A 17,430-nucleotide genomic window follows, 5' to 3' on the forward strand; every position below is an offset into this window, starting at 1 on the left:
AGAAACATCAAGGAAAATAGAAAGAGGATAAGGGAAATTATCTCTCATTAGACTCAAAATAATTTACACTGAGCTCATCTATATTTTATTCAAAGAAATGTAGGAATATTGTAATTTACATATCATATTACAATGAATCAATATGGAGTCAAAAGTCCACCATTACACATTCATAAAAATTCCATACATCATCCTCAGAATAATCAGTTTCTCTACAAAGATTTACAGATGTCCAAGGTATGTAGTTTTTCCTCAGTGTGCTACAGAGTTTAGAAGTTCTGCTCCAATATTCCCCAAATCAAGTACAGGATCTGTTTCTTCATCAATTTCTCCAAAGACTGCAACGTTGTGACTTGTTGTGATGTATATCCCTAGCACCACTTGTTTTACTCCTGTGAAGAGCTGAACACTAGTTCATGGCTTTCATCCAAACTCAAGTTAATGGTCTACTTAAAACCTTGCAGTGTTCCCACAATCATTCTCTCCTCAGAAGTAATAACTGCAACAGTTTTGTTGATGTAGTTCTCCAAGGCAGATGTCATGATGGTGGGCTCAGCTGCTCTGGGCAACACAGCAATGCAGGTGACAAGTGAAGCTAAAAACGCCTGCCTGAGCTCATCTATATTACACTATACCAGTATACTGTAATTATAATTATACTTTACTGGACAATTAGTATAATTGCCTCTGGGCTTCAGTTTCCTCACCTATAAAATGAGGAAGTTAGACAGATAAGCAGTTTGTAACAATTTGGGGGATTATTATCTAAAACCCCTCATTTTCTGGGCCCTTCCTACTAGGTTGCACTTCTGATAGCAGCCAATCTATGGTGGCAACCCTCATTAGTCCAGTGGTTCTTAAAATTTTTTGGTCCCAGCCCCTTCAAGGATCTGATTAAAATATGGACGTTTTCCCCAAAAAAGTGCCCATATGTATGAACACAGAAATTTTTTATAAATGCTTTCAGAGATTTCAGGACCTTCTGAAGTGCATGCATGGCTCACCAGTAAAACACTCTTGTACAGGAAGATGCTTTAAAAATTTTTTCTATTTAAATTCAATTTAGTTAACATATACTGTATTATTAGTTTCAAGGGTAGAATTTAGTGATTCGTCCGTTGCATATAACACCCAGTGCTCATTACATCAAGTGCCCTCCTTAAAAATCCTTTTATTTCCAATGCACTGTGCGTCTCTTATGTGGTAAGCATGTTTGACTGAAGGCAAAAATGGGTGGTGGATACTTCCCCACACCCTTCCCATTCCTCTCCAGCATTCCTTTCCTGTTAATTGTCCCAAATTGCCAGGATCCCCACTGAGAGTAGATTTACCTAATAGATTTACATAAAGAAAGGAATTTGAGGGTATACATGTTACCCTTCTCAACAGTTTGCCTTTGCAAAAAGAACAATGAAGGGGAAGAACCAAAAAGGACATACCTGGAATACTGACTTTTCAGACCTGGTGGCAGGTATATGAGTGGACTTTTGGGGATTATAACACTTACATTGAATATTGTGTTGTGTAGGACAAGTGACCTAGTTTATCTATGGATAAGGGTGTTACTTGCTATGAAGTGCAAACCACATGTGTATATCTGAATACAGGCTTTATAAAGTGAACTTTGTGGGCTCCTGCTGAATCCCCTATCACAAGGGTCTGATACAATAGATAATCTCACTTATTGTTAATTATAAACACTTAAAATCAGTAACAATAAAACCACTCCTGCCTTGAATTCTGGCCTAAGTATGCAGATCCAAACAGCATCCCTTTGCTTATTTCCCTTGAGGGTTATTTTTGAGATATTTGGTGCTCATTTGCACTTACATTGTGACTTTTAGTAGAATGTTCTCTGAACATTTTCAAAATAACAAATTAGGCTCCCTCCAGGCCCCAGACTGATTATCTGATTGCTATGGCTAAGACTTCCAGTACTATGTTGAATAAAAGTGGAGAGAGTGGACATCCTTGTCTTGTTCCTGACCTTAGTATTTCCCCATTGAGTATGATGTCTGCTGTGGGTTTTTCATATATGGCCTTTATTATGTTGAGGTATGTTCCCTCTAAACCTATTTTGTTGAGGGCTTTTATTGTGAATGGATGTTGTAATTTGCCAAATGCCCTTTTTGTGTCAATTGAAATGATGGTATGTTTTTTATCCTTTCTCTTATTGATGTGATGAATCATGTTGATTGATTTGCAGCTATTGAACCACTTCTGCATACCAGGAATAAATCCCACTTTGTAGTGGTGAATGCTTTTTTAATGTGTTGTTGCATTTGGTTTGCTGGTATTTTACTGAGGGTTTTTGGACTCTATTCATTAAAGATATCGGCCTGTGGTTCTCTTTTTTTGGTATTGTCTTTATCTGGTTTCAGTGTCAGGGTAATGCTTGCCTCAAAATGAATTTGGAATTTTTCTTTCCTTTCCTTTTTTTTATTTTTATTTTTTATTTTTTTATTTTTTATTTTTTTGGAATAGTTTGAGAAGAATAAGTATTAACTCTTCCTTAAATGTTTGGTAGAATTCCCCTGTGAAGCCATCTGGTCCTGTCCCAATGCGTAACAACAAATGAGCATGGTCCTGAGTAAACTGATTCTTTGGCCACTGCACTATTTGGAATAGAAACAACCTTCCACCAATTCCCCCTTGCTTTCTTCCTTCTTCACTTTCTGTAAAGTGAATTCTGTTTTCCCATCTCCTTTCATGATCAAGTCAGAGACTGTCCCCCAAGGAAAAACAAAGATACCACTGAAAACTTTGGCAAAACACAAAACAAAACAAAAAAACTTTCCACAAATACAGAATCTACCTTATGTCATAACCCCATAATCCCAAAGCTGTCAGAATTTTTCTCTTGGCCATGTGCATCTCCTGAATCAACATTCATAAGTTATTCTTTTATTGTCCTCATATTTATAATGATTAACATAATTTGGTTGCAATATTATACTTTATCAATAAGTATCACTACAGCCTGAGAATCAGCAATGATATTGTGTCTTGAAATCTTTAAGCTGTTTTTTTAAAAGATTTTATTTATTTATTTGTCAGAGAGAGAGAGAGAGAGAGCAGCAGGCAAAGGAGAAGCAGGCTCCCCACTGAGCAAGGAGCTGGATGTGGGGCTCAATCCCAAGACCCTGGGATCATGACCTGAGCCGAAGACAGACACGTAACCTACTGAGCCATCCAGGTGTCCCTGTGTCTTGAAATCTTAATTTCAAAACTGCAAATCAATTTTTAGCGTTTCTTGACAATCAAAGCTGTGTAACTTGGAGAAATTTACTTAACAGCTTCTAGCCTGTTTTTTTAACTATAAAATGGGGACAAATAATATCTACAACATAGGGTTGTCTGAATGAGTAAATAATATAACAAATGTAAACTTGGTAACACAATGCTTAGTGAATTGCCAACTCTCAGGCCAGAGTGTTTACTCTGCAAAAAAAGTATTTTACTTAAAGAAGGAATACGTATGATTAGTATTTTAACTGGTAACTTGACAAAGAAAATAATTTAGGTAACCTACTTTTAAATGTATTTTAATTTGTTAATTGCAGCACTCTAATGTTTTATTGAGGATGATGTGTTAATTTTGTGCAATTACATAACAAAGCATAAAGCACTTTGCAGATTATAGAGTGCTGAACAAATGCTAGTTATGATTAAATCACAACCAATAAAAGTTTAAACTGTAGAAAATTCTTAGAAAGGGAGAACCACTGGTATTTAAAATTATAGGTCTGATGGTATGAATATGTTTAGAAAAATTATTTTGATGATAATCTATATTGTATTATGCAGTATTTTATATGCAACCCAATAAGCTAAGTTGAAAGAGTAATTTTAGAATCATGAGGTAAACATTAAATGATAATGAAACATTTATTAAAGAGAAAATTCTTTCCTTGAACCAATAATAAAAGCTCAAACTTTTCCATTATTTACACTTTATTATTATTATTTTTAAGGGTTGTTCATCCACTTTAGAGAGAGAGAGAGATACTGCACAATTGCAGGAAGGGGCAGCAGGAGAGGGAGAGAGAGAATCTCAAGCAGACACCCCGCTGAGCATGGAGCCCTGTGCATGGCTCTATCCCATGACCCTGAGATCATGACCTGAGACGAAAGAAATAAAAGGCATTCACATTGGCAAGGAAGAAGTAAAACTTTCACTATTTGCAAATGACATACTATATTACGTCATATATGTAGTAAACCTGAAAGACTCTACCAAAAACATACTAGTAAATGAATTCTGTAAAGTTGCAGGATACAAAAGCAATGTGCAAAAATCAACCGACTGAGCCACCCAAGTTCCCTACACTTTTACTATTAATTATTATTATTATTGTTATTATTATTTTGCCTCACAAGATCATCATTATTTGTATAAATAGGAGATTACAGAGAATAATTTACAAAGCCATGACTCCCTGAACAAGGGAAAACAGACTCCTTTTTATTAATCTTTTAAAAAAAATTACAGTAGATTTAACATACAGTGTTATTTTAGTTTCAGGTGTACAATATAGTAATTCAGTACTGCCATGTATCAGCCTGTGCTCACCACAAGTGCACTCCTTAATCCTTTCATGTGTCTGTTAGCCATTTGTATGTCATCATTGGAAAAGTGTCTGTTCATATTTTCTGCCCATTTTATGATTTGTTTATTTGTTTCTCGCATATTGAGTTTGAGAAGTTCTTTGTAGATCTTGGATACCAGTCTTTTATCTGTAGCATCATTTGCAAATATCTTCTCCCATTCCGTGGGCTGCCTCTTAGTTTTTCTGACTGTTTCCTTGGCTGTGCAGAAGCTTTTGATCTTGATGAAGGCCCACAAGTTCATTTTATCTTTTGTTTCTCTTGCCTTTGGAGATGTGTCATGAAAAAGGTTGCTGTGACCGATATCGTAGAGGTTGCTGCCTATGTTTTCCTCTAGGATTTTGATTGATTCCTGTCTCACATTGAGGTCTTTCATCCATTTGGAGTTTATCTTTGTATATGGTGTGAGAGAGTGGTCAAGTTTCATTCTTTTGCATGTAGCTGTCCAATTTTCCCAGCACTATTTACTGAAGAGACTTTTTTTCCACTGGATGTTTTTTCCTGCTTTATCAAAGATTAGTTGCCCAAAGACCCTAGATCATTAGCCATCAGGGAAATTCAAATCAAAACCACACTAAGATACCACCTTACGCCATTTAGAATGGCAAAAATTGGAAAGGCAAGAAACAACAATTGCTGGAGAGGAAGTGGAGAAAGGGGATCCCTCCTACATTGTTGGTGGGAATGCAAGTTGCTACAGCCACGCTGGAAAACAGTGTGGAGGTCCCTTAAAAAGTTAAAAATTGAGCTACCCCATGACCCAGCCTTTGCACTACTGGGTATTTACCCCAAAGATACAGAGGTAGTGAAGAGAAGGGCCATATGCACCCCAATGTTCATAGCAGCATTGTCCACAATAGCTAAATCATGGAAGGAACCGAGATACCCTTCAACAGATGACTGGATTAAGAAGTTGTGGTCCATATATACAATGGAATATTACTCAGCTATCAGAAAGACACATTCATTGTTTTGTAGCATGTTGTTTAACTTCCATGCATTTGTGATCTTTCCAGATATTTTTGTAGTTGTTGACTTCCAGGTTCATGAGGCTTGTGGTTAAAAAAGACACATGATTTGATGTCAATCTTCTTGTATTTGTTGAGACCTGTTTTGTGACTTAATATGTGATCTATTCTGGAGAATGTTCCAAGTGTCAATAATAGGGGACTTTAACACCACACTTATATCAATGGACAGAATGCCCATTGAGAAATCAAAAGAACGAGTTCTCAACATTTGCTGCAACATGGACGGCACTGGAGGAGATAATGCTAAGTGAAATAAGTCAAGCAGAGAAAGACAATTATCATATGATTTCTCTCATCTATGGAACATAAGAACTAGGAAGATCGGTAGGGGAAGAAAGGGATAAAGAAAGGGGGGTAATCAGAAGGGGGAATGAAGCATGAGAGACTATGGACTCTGAGAAACAAACTGAGGACTTCAGAGGGGAGGGGGTAGGGGAATGGGATAGACTGGTGATGGATAGTAAGGAGGGCATGTATTGCATGGTACACTGGGTGTTATATGCAACTAATGAATAATCGAACTTTACATCAGAAACCAGGGATGTACTGTATGGTGACTAGCATAATATAATAAAAAAATTAAAAAAAACAATGAATGTGTCAACCATCAAATAAAAGGAGAAATCAAAAAAATATAAGGAAACAATGAAAATGAAAACACTGAGATCCAAAATCTTTGGGAGGTGGGTGGGGAACAGGCTAAATAGGTGATGGGGTTTAAGAAGTTGAGTTCACTTGCTTTGATGAGCAAGGGGTGTTGTATGGAAGTGATGAATCACTATATTGTTCACCTATAACTAATATTACACTGCCTGTTAATAACTGGAATTAAAATAAAATTTAAAAAAATCCACTACTATTACTGTTTTATTAACAGTTCCACTATGTTTGTTATTAACTGTTTTATTTATTTGGGTGCTCCCATGTTGGGTGCATAAATATTGACAATTGTTATATGATCTTGTTGGATTGTCCCCTTTATTATTATATAGGGTCCTACTTTGTCTCTTGTTACAGTCTTTATTTTAAAATCTATTTTTTCTGATGTAAGTATTGCTATTACAACTTTCTTTTGACAGCATTTGCATGATAATTTTTTCTCCATCCCATCAGTTGCAATATGTAGGTTTCCTTAAGTCTAAAATGAATCTCCTGTAGGCAGCATTTAGATTGATCTTTTTTTTTTTTATCCATTCTGTCACCTTATGTCTTTTGATTGGAGCATTTAGTTCATTTACATTCAAAGTAATTATTGATAGATATGCATCTATTGTTTTTATTATTTGTTTTGTGGTTGTTTCTGAAGATTTTTTCTCATCCTTTTTTGTCTTTCTCTCTTTCATTTTTTTTTTGTTTTCTTTAGTGATATATTTGGATTTCTTTCTGTGTTTTTCTTTGCATATGTATTACTGGTTTTTGATATATGATTACCATTATGCTTTTATATAAACTTTTCTGTATACAGCACTTTATATTAAGTCAATGGTCATTTAAGTTCGAACCCATTCTTTTCTCCTCTCCTCAAGTGTTAGGTATACATTATCATATTTTACATCTTTTACTTTGTGACTTTATTGAGTGATTTTTTTTTACAGAATATTGATTTTTACTGCTATTAGTTTCCTTTTGTATTTCCTACCTTCTTTTGTATTTCCTACCTTCCTACTATCACTTTTGTATTTCCTACCTTCTTACTATCACTTTTGGTCTCTCCTTTCCTCTCAGAGTCTCTTTTAATATTTCTTGCAGGGCTGACTTAGTGGTCACAAACTCCTTGAAGTTCTGTTTGTCTGGGAAACTTTTTATCACTCCTTCTATTCCAAATGATAGCTTCTATGGATAAAGTATTCTTGGCTGCATATTTTTCACATTCAGCACTTTGAATATATCATGTCATTTTCTTCTTGCTTGCAAAGTTTCTGCTGAAAAATCTGCTGATGGCTTTATGGGTTCTCCTTTGTGTGTAACTGTGTTTTTTGTCTTGCTTCTTTTAAAATATTTTCTTTGTCACTACATTTTCCCTATTTAGCTACAATATGTCTTTGTGTGGATCTGCTTTTCTTGATTTTGTTGGGGGTTCTCTGTGCCTCGTGGGTCTGGATATCTATTTTCTCCCCAGCTTAGGAGTGTTTGCAGCTATTATTTTTTCAAATATATTTTCTACCCCCTTTTCTCTATCTTCTTCTTGGATCCCTATAATATGAATGTTATTATGTTTATTGGAGTCTCTGAGTTCTGCAAGTCTATCTTCATTTTGCATAATTCTTTTTTCTCTTTTTTTCAGCTTGATTACTTTCCATTACTGTGTTCTTGGTCCTTAATTCATTCCTCTACTTCTTTCAGCTTGCTGCCCATACTATGTAGTGTGTTATTCATTTTGTTTATTGAACACTTTATCTCTAATATATTATTCTTTATCTTTGTGGTAAGGGTTTAACTGATACCTTCCACTCCTTTCTGTAGTCCAGTGAGTGTCTTTAGAACCATTACTTTCAATTCTCTGTCAGGATGTACCTACATCTGTTTTGGTAGATCTCTGACTGTGGCCTTGTCCTATTATTTCACTTGGGACAAATTCCTCTGTTTTCTCATTTTGTCTAAGTCTCTGTCTGTTTCTCTGTGTTAGGAAAATCAGCTACATCTGTTCTTGAGGGCAATGGACTTATGCAGAAGAGGTCCCATGTTGTCCTTCAGTATAGTGCCCTTCATTCTCCAGGACCTGGTGTTTCAGAGTGTGGACTCTGCTGGTTTATCCTGGTTGCTTTATCTTTAGGCCAGTAGTCTGCAGAAGCTTTCTTTGTCTGTTGTGTGCAGTGTTTGGTCCCTGACCTGAATGTGGTGAGTTTTAAGAAGGTGTGCTCTGGTCTGCTTCTGAAACTATACTGTTGCCACCATCTCTGGAACCATGTCCCTGCAAAATTCCCAGGACTTCTGGGGGAGGAGTTCCACTACTTTTTACTGACATAAGCATAACTGGGAAGGGAAGGGTGATTCCACTGGAGTGAAGGAGTCCATGTCTTGGTGTAAGCAAGTTAAATAGCGAACTTTGGAGTCTTCCTGGTTTTTGCAGGTGGCCCTGCGCTTATGCTGAAGGGAGGGGAGGGGAATGATGCCTTCCAGTTCCTTTGTTACTGGAGGGGTCTTTCTGTGAATACTGCCGCTTTGCTACATATGCTGAAATAAGCAAATAACCTCCCTACTGTGTGCCCCAGGTGCTCTTCAGATTGCTGCTTTCATGCTGTATGTTCAGAGCCTTTTTGCCCTGCTTTCTCTCCAAAAGCAGCCCCAATGTTCCCTATATTATCTTGGAGCCAAGCCCACTGACCTTTAAAACTCCAGGCTTTAAGCCCAGCTGGTTGCCAGAAATCACAAAATTCATCTCCTCTTGCTTTCCAAGCCAGTTACTATGGGGATTCCTTTTCCCCATGCACTCCCTCTTGGGTTAGTCTGTCTCTCATCCTTCTCCACCACCATGGATCCATCCCCACTGCAGGGACTACAATCCATTTCTCTACAAACTGTGTCTCTGCACTTCCTACCTTCTTCCACGTGGCCTCTTCTCTACCTTTAGTTGTGGAGTTTGTTCTGGCTGTGTTCAGGTCAATTTCTGAGGCATTTAGGATGATTTGATACTTATCTAGTTGTATTTGTGGAGGAGGTGAGCCTAGGGTCCTCCTACCCTGCCACCACCTTTCTCTGTTTTTTTCCATTTTAATATATTTCATATTTCAAAATTAAACTATCGAGAAAAGATTTACAAATTGTCTTGGCCTGTAGGTCTAATTTGAGTGGGCTTGAACTTTTTTCTTTTTAAAATAGATCTAAGTGAGTTAAATGTCCACCCTTTTTATGTATAAAGGCAGAGGCATAGAATTCAGCTTTTGAGTTTATTTGATATTTGACCTTTCCTCTGTAACTAAGACAAAGCCTTGCCACAGATGATATAATTGTGAACAAATTACCCATATCATTAATGCCATGAGACACTAGCCAGATAGAAATGACCTTAGTGAGGACATCGTCTTAAAAGTCAAGAAACCTGGGTTTAAGTCCAAAATTTATCATTAATTCCCTTTGAGACATGAATCAGGTCCTTCTCTCTTACCTTCTTCATCTTTAAAATTAGAGCTTAGACTAAATCATCATTCATATTCCATTCAGCTCTGATATAGTACTCTTTTTTTTAAAGATTTTATTTATTTATTTGACAGAGATAGAGACAGCCAGCGAGAGAGGGAACACAAGCAGGGGGAATGGGAGAGGAAGAAGCAGGCTCATAGTGGAGGAGCCCGATGTTGGGCTTGATCCCAGAACGCCGGGATCACGCCCTGAGCCGAAGGCAGACGCTTAACCGCTGTGCCACCCAGGTGCCCCATGATATAGTACTCTTATTTGACCAATGTGGAGTGGAATTTAACAATTTTCCTATAGGGGTATTACTTTGTTTCTAATTGGGCTAAAGTTCTTTGATCTAAATAGGAAAGATAAGTACAGTCTAGGTCAGGAAATTTTACTACCAGATATTTTATGTCACAGTACATGAGGATTGGCTCCTATGAGTTCTATTTGGGACAGCCAGCTGAAACCTCAAAACTGATATGTTTACGCCCAAATCTCACTTGGTGGAAGCAAACAGGAAGAACATGAGGATAATAAAAGGTGAGCCTATACAAAGCAGCAACATTTATGGGTTTTTTAGAAATCGAAAATATATCTTTCTGTTCTGTACTTATTGAAATCCCTCCATTCTTAATAGGCCCAGCCCAAACTCTCATTCTCCTGGAAGACTTATCTGACTCACATCCTGAAATTCCATTCCTTATCCCAGCCCCCCTGGGATCCCTGACTTCTGAAAATCTTACAGCAGTAGATATGACATTTTTAGGCCCTTATGACATGTATGTTGCCTTATTATTTGAGGCAACTACATAATATCTTATCCGCTTAACTACATTCTAAAAAGTTGCTGGGAGATGGTATCTCTTAATCTTTTTCTCTCATTCTCTCTTCTTCAGCTATATTTGATCTACTGGTCTCCATTTGGCAGTTATTCAGTGGGAGTTTGCTGAATGGAGCTAAGTCTGCGTGAAGGGAGAGAGCATCACAATAAAATCTAGACACAGCAAAAAGCAAGTAGGAAAATTTTCTTTAAATAAACAAATAAAGGGGCGCCTGGGTGGCACAGCGGTTAAGCGCCTGCCTTCGGCTCAGGGCGTGATCCCGGCGTTACGGGATCGAGCCCCACATCAGGCTCCTCTGCTATGAGCCTGCTTCTTCCTCTCCCACTCCCCCTGCTTGTGTTCCCTCTCTCGCTGGCTGTCTCTATCTCTGTCAAATAAATAAATAAAATCTTTAAAAAAAAATAAAATAAACAAATAAAGCATTAATGCCATATTCTGCCGGACTGTGAAGTACAGAATAAATAGATACAGCAGGGGCAATGAATTGTAATCTGTTATCAATATATTTGACCCAGTGCAAACTTAGATTAATTTACCCCTTTCCCTATATTTTCTACACTTGCTCAGAATTATTCTCACCATAGCTAGCTTAGTGCAAAAATCATTAAAGATTATTTTTATAATTCAGTTTTTGTGTCCAGGAATCTTTTCATTTTTCTTTTATATCCTGCTCCCACTATCTACTCTTATCTTTCCAATTCTAACAAATTCATTCACATCAAAGTTTTCAGCTAACTATATTTCTAAGAGTGTCAGGATTTGAAAATCAAGACTCAGGAAGAAGGGAATGCTTGTCTCCAAAGGACTTGTGTTTCAGGCATTAGTGAAGAAAATATTTTGAGGCAGAGTCCTACAGATGCTTCCTATAATGTACTGTGAAAGTATCTCCTGGCATGAGGTTGGACCTGCATTAATATACTTCTTTCTCCCATGGTCTTTGTGAAAAGTTCCCTTGCTCTGATCTAAAATACTACTTAAGTCTTGGAGATTGTCTTAAGCTGCCCCTTGTTCAAATTTCAGGAGTGCTGCTGCTGGTGGTGGTATGTTAGGTGTCTAGTACAATGTGGTGCTGGGCTCTGGAGCTCTGAGGCCCCTTGGAACACCATCTTCAACAGGCTGTTGCTAAGGGTCTGAGCTACAGGAAATCAAGCTCTTTTCACCCAATTATCCTTAACCACTGAGAGGAAATGGGGGTTTACTTGCACTTCCTGGCCCAGGACTCTGGGGGGAATGGGGAGAGGGTGAACAGGAAGTGGGAGGTGAGTTAGGTATCTTCAAGTTTTTCTTAAAGAGTAGAGTATTTATTTTAATCTCAGGGATTTAAAGGTCTACACATCTAAGAATACCCTAGGCGGAGGTCATTCCCCCTTTGAACTCTCTTATTGGGAGCTACCTAAGGGCAACTTTAGGTAAGGAGTGTTTACTTTGGTACCTGAACACTACAACTCAGGGCCTGAGAGAAAGGATCACAGTGAAGATTGCGGTGGTCCACTATCTGTGAAAGGGGCCAGTAGATGCATAGCTTCTGCAAAACTCTCCATAAACAAATAGACCATGTATTGTCACAAACTCAAAGCTTAGTGCAACCACAAGATTGGAAGACAATGCACGGTGGCCCTATAAATAGAAACAAGAGTTTCTTTGCTAAGTGTGAAGCTTAGCAGGCATTATGTACAACCCATAGCATAGTTCTGCATCATTAATCAGAGAGAGAGAGCGAGAGAGAGAGACTGAGCACCAGCGAGCTTGCTAGCTCAAGCTACCCCCTGGAAAACGGAAATGTTCAGTGTGCACAGAGGCTTGCATATTTCATTCTGACATCTCACTACCATGTTTTCCAACATGGTAGTGGTTAGGTAATGCTGAGAATTTTCTTTTCTTTTTTTCCTTTTGCTATCTTCATTTTTCTTTTGGCTTTTTAAATTTTTTTCTTTTTATTCTTTCCCCCCTTCCTCCTTCCATATCTCCCTTTCTCCCCCTTCTTTTCTTTTCTTTCTTTCTTTCTTTCTCTTTCTTTCTTTATCTCCTTTCCTTTTGTCTGTATTTCTTTTCTTTTCATCTTCTTTTTTTTTTGTAGTGAAAAAGGATTGGATTTTTTTTTTTCAGAACAGGGAGCTGGAATTGATGCATATATCAGTAGCATCCTTGTTGGAGTGGCTGTCACTTGAATTCATTGGAGATCGCTGGAGAAAACAGAAAGAAACTGAAACGGTAGGCTCCTTTTTTAATGAATAATTAGATCTTATCTGAGCCTTTTACTATTAATATCTAGAATTGGTCTCTTCACATCAAGTTCTGGGTAACCTGTCAGATCTAAGGGTGGTATGGATATCATGAACCTGGACCATCCTTGTATATAATTTCCTTAGTATTTGCACAAACAAAAATAATTATACAGTTGGCTGCTTGATGTGGGAGGGGGAGGTAACTTAGAATGAGGAGAAATGTAAGTTTGATATGGAGAGATTTTTCCTAATGTATTTCACTCAACTGATATTGAATAAAATAGCCCCATGAACATTTGTAATTTAACCAACTCTGTATTAAGTAGAGTTATTTGCAGAATGTGCAGGATGTTTTTTATCTACTCTTTGTTGTAACTTTTTGGAGGTGATATTTTTATCTGCTAAATGATTAAAATGGTTAGGTTTCTGTTATTTTTTAAATGAGCTATGATTAAAAAATAAGAACTGTAATGTCTCAGGACCTTTATTAACATGAATGAATGTTCTTATCAGCTTGGATAAGTTACATATTTTTACTGCGAATGTGAACTGTAGTTAATGTTAGGTGTAGAGATTCTGCTTTCAAAGAATGTGCTCCAGAACAACAATGACAACAAAACACAATTATAATGAGAGAAAAGAAATATGGAGACAAGATATATAGTTGCTTTGTTTCTCATAGATAAGCTGTATCTATCAGAATAATCGGTACATAAAAAACAACAATGAGCTAAATGATTTTAGGTTAAATTTACATTTTTGGATATTCATAACCAACTTATTTTGACAAAATGTAAGTAAAATTGTTTCCTGGTTTACATGTTGTTTCGCTTTTGTGCTCAAGTAGAAATATTGAGGAAGGTGCCTTCTAACTTTAAACCAAATGACGGGGTTGTCAGTAGCATGCAACTGTTAGGAGATGCATTCAGAGGTTATAAAAAAAGAAATGATGGATTTCCAGCATGACCCACGATGAAATCTCAAATGATTTTCCTGCTCCTTTCTCTTCTGTCAACAATGGTGTGCATGGACTTCATTTTATTTTTTTATTATTTTTTTTCATGGACTTCATTTTATACTGCTCTAATCTTTTCAGGGAAGAAAAAAAAGTATAATTTTATTCAACTAGAACTACATTTGTTAGAGAGCTTTGGATGATTCAGCAAGGAGTATTTCTTTCCTTCAGCTGCTGTAAATATCAGGTATTGTGGCAAAGGCATTAATCTTATAAATAGGATTCAAGTTTTTCAGCTGAAGGAAAGATTCCACCAGCTACACTAGCAAATAGTTGGATCACATAAAAACCATCCTTCAAGAAGTTTGTGTCTGGGGGGGGGGACTTTTTTTACTATAGAAAATATTCTTTGCACTTGTAAACACATGTACTGCGCTATCTTGCTATATATTTTCAGCAATATTTCTGTCAGACAGTAATCATCTAATATATCTATTCTGTTTGGGCCGGTATGATATGGTACTGAATATTGCAAAGGTGAATAAATACAAAGTGGTACATTGACTCCTGCAAAAACTTCACTGGATTTTCATCTAGAGACCCTTAGGAATGAATGAACTCAATTTTTCCCCTTTGCACTAGGTAACTGAAATGAATAGGAAAAAAAAAAAGCATGCTTTCTGGATTCCTCTCATAGACAGTCTTGACATTAATCAGATACTCAGAACCAGAAAGGGAATTTAACTCTTTCTTCTGAACCCTAGCTAATCCTGAAAGGACCAGAGATAGTGCTCTTTCCCTTGGCCATTAAAGTGACCTCCCAAAAGCCTTTTCCTTGTGCCATAGGTCTAGAGAATCAGTCTGGAGATCCTGAGTCAAAGAAAATTGTCAGAAACAGATTCAAATCTTGTCACTGATGGGAGCAATGGAAAACATTTAAGATTCTTTTATGCTTTGAAAAATGGCATACTTTGACAGTTTGCATTTTACAATTGGAAAAAACTGAGGCTCAGATAATTGAAATAACTGGGCCAAGTACCTCTATGAGTCTATGACAGACAAAAGACTACAACCTACATCTCTGACACCTCATCCAGTGCTCATTTCACTTTTTCTTACTGCTTCACAAGGCTTGAGGATTAAGAGACACACATATTATTCATTGGGAATTGTTAAAAGATGTCATTTTGAAATCATTCAAAAATGAAGAGGCACACCCTTCAGGCTTCTCCCAAGGACGCTATAATGTAGCAAATTTTACCTTGCTGGGCTTTATCACTGCTTCCTTGCAAGAGTAGGAGATAATTATTCTACTATGCCCACAGGAAAAGAAAAACTAAAATGAAAATGAATATGCACAATATGCTATAATACAACATTAACACAGACCCGGCCATGTACTGGATGCTTATTTGCTATATCACATCCCAGGGCAATACTTTGGCCAAGTTATAAGACAACAGAAAGTACTCAGGAAGTCCTAAGTTCTTGGAGATTCCAAGTTTGAGTAGAGTCAAGATTACAGGGTAAGCATAAAGGCAAAACAGACTTAGAATAAAGTGTGAGGAAGTTAATACAATAATTAGCGGTATGTGAATCCAGAAGAGGATGCAGTCATTAGTGGCTTAACTATTACTGCTTATCATATAACAACATGATATCTGGGATTTGAAAATTACAGTGGGGTCTCTAGGTATAGTCATTAAAAGATAATCCAGAGAGGAGAGTGTGCTTCAGAGGAATAACTTTTACTTGCAGCAATGACTACATTAGCATACACTATGAATCAAGATGCAGACAGAGTTCCTGAGAAATAATCAGAAGTACAGGTTTTTAACCAAAACCAAGTCTGTATAGATTCTGAAGATGTATATGGGCCAAGAAATTCACTAAATCTAATTAGCTAGTGAAGAAACAAAGGTTTAAACCATTGGCCATGATCATTTGGTAAATCACGTTAAGAATGGCTCCCAGTAAGAGCATGAGCCTAGCCTTCCCATTCAGGCTCAACTGTATCTTGGACAACCTAATTACTATCTCATTAGGTCCCTAAAATATATTCAAATATCAGCCATTAATTCAAAAAGCCCTTCAATTCCTTTCTTACTTCTTGACAATATATTTATTTCTTCTATCAGCTTTTGCTCAATGTCACACTATTTATGGAAGGGAATGGCAAGGTTTCCTCCACATTTTCAGCAACAGAAGAAAGCATTTAATTTTGTTATAATTATAAATACTTAGCTAAAATTATTTTCAGCTGTACTCGGCAGGTCACATTCAGGTATTTCTATAAAGCTAAGCACATATTACCACATATTTCCTTTTTAAAGTTTTTATTTAAATTCCAGTTAGTTAACATATAGTTTAATATTAGTTGCAGGTGTACAATTTAGTGATTCAACACTTCCACACAACACCCCATGCTCATCACAAGTGCACTCCTTAATCCCCATGTCCTATTTTACCCATCCCCACCACTCACCTCACCTCTGGTAACCATCACTTTGTTCTCTATAGTTAAGAGTCTGTTCCTTGGTTTGCTTCCCTCTCTATTTTTTCCCTATATGCTCCTTTGTTTTGTTTCTTGAATTCCACATATGAGTGAAATCACGTGGTATTTGTCTTTCTCTGACTAATTTCACTTAGCATAATATTCCTTAGTTCCATGCACATCATTGCAAATGAAATTATTTCATTCTTTTTATGGCTAAGTAATATTCCATCGTGTGTGTGTGTGTGTGTGTGTGTGTGTGTGTGTGTATTCATCAGTAGACAGATACTTGGGCTGTTTCTATAATTTTGCTATGGTAGATAATGCTACTATAAACATATAAACATCAGGTGCATGTATCCTTTCAAATCAGTATTTTGTATCCTTTGGGTAAATACCTAGTAGTGCAATTGCTGGGTGATATCTTGTAGTTTTGATTTTCATTTCCCTGATGATTAGTGATGTTGAGCATCTTTGCATGTGACTGTTAGCCATCTGTATGTCTTCTTTGGAAGAATGTCTATTCATGTTTTCTGCCCATTTTTAATTGGATTATTTAATTTTGGGGTGTTTAGTTTTATAAATTCTTTATTGATTTTTGGATACTAACCCTTTATCAGATATGCCTTTTAAAAATATCTTCTCCCATTCCATAGGTTGCCTTTTAGTTTTAACAATTGTTTCCTTCTCTGTTCAGAAGATTTTATTTTGATGAAGTCCCAATAGTTTATTATTTGCTTTTGTTTCCCTTGCCTCAGGAGACATATCTAGGAAAAATGTGCTACGACTAATATCAAAGAGGTTACTGCCTGTGTCCTTCTCTAGGATTTCTGTGGCTTCATGTCTCATATTCAAGTCTTTAATCTTTTCTGAATTTATTTTTTGTGTATGATGTAAAAAAATGGTCCAGTTTCATTCTTTTGCATGTTGCTGTCCAGTTTTTCCACATTTGTTGAAGGGACTTTTTCCAATTGGGTATTCTTTCCTTCTTTGTTGGAGATTAATTAATTGGCCATACAGTTGTGGGGTCATTTCTGGGTTTTTAATTCTCTTCTGTTGATCTACATGTCTATTTTTGTGCCAGTACCATACAGTTTTGATCACTACTGCTTTGTAATATAACTTGAAGTCTAGAATTGTGAAGCTTAATTTATAA

General features: G+C 36.8%; 1 protein-coding gene and 1 pseudogene across 1 annotated transcript in view; one reads left to right on the top strand and one right to left on the bottom strand.

The window, feature by feature from the left end:
- Positions 1 to 252: 252 nt before the first annotated feature.
- LOC113242105 (U6 snRNA-associated Sm-like protein LSm8) lies at positions 253 to 542 on the bottom strand (annotated as a pseudogene).
- An 11,864-nt stretch (positions 543 to 12,406) lies between these two features.
- GPR174 (G protein-coupled receptor 174) overlaps positions 12,407 to 17,430 on the top strand; it is a 62,560-nt gene continuing 57,536 nt past the window's right edge. Inside the window, exons 1-2 of the mRNA XM_057312715.1 lie at positions 12,407 to 12,456; positions 12,707 to 12,811. The gene's annotated coding sequence lies outside the window, so the exon portion shown is untranslated. The remainder of the gene's footprint in view (positions 12,457 to 12,706; positions 12,812 to 17,430) is intronic.

The sequence above is a fragment of the Ursus arctos genome, chromosome X, assembly GCF_023065955.2.
Source record: "Ursus arctos isolate Adak ecotype North America chromosome X, UrsArc2.0, whole genome shotgun sequence".
NCBI classification, from domain to species: domain Eukaryota; kingdom Metazoa; phylum Chordata; class Mammalia; order Carnivora; family Ursidae; genus Ursus; species Ursus arctos.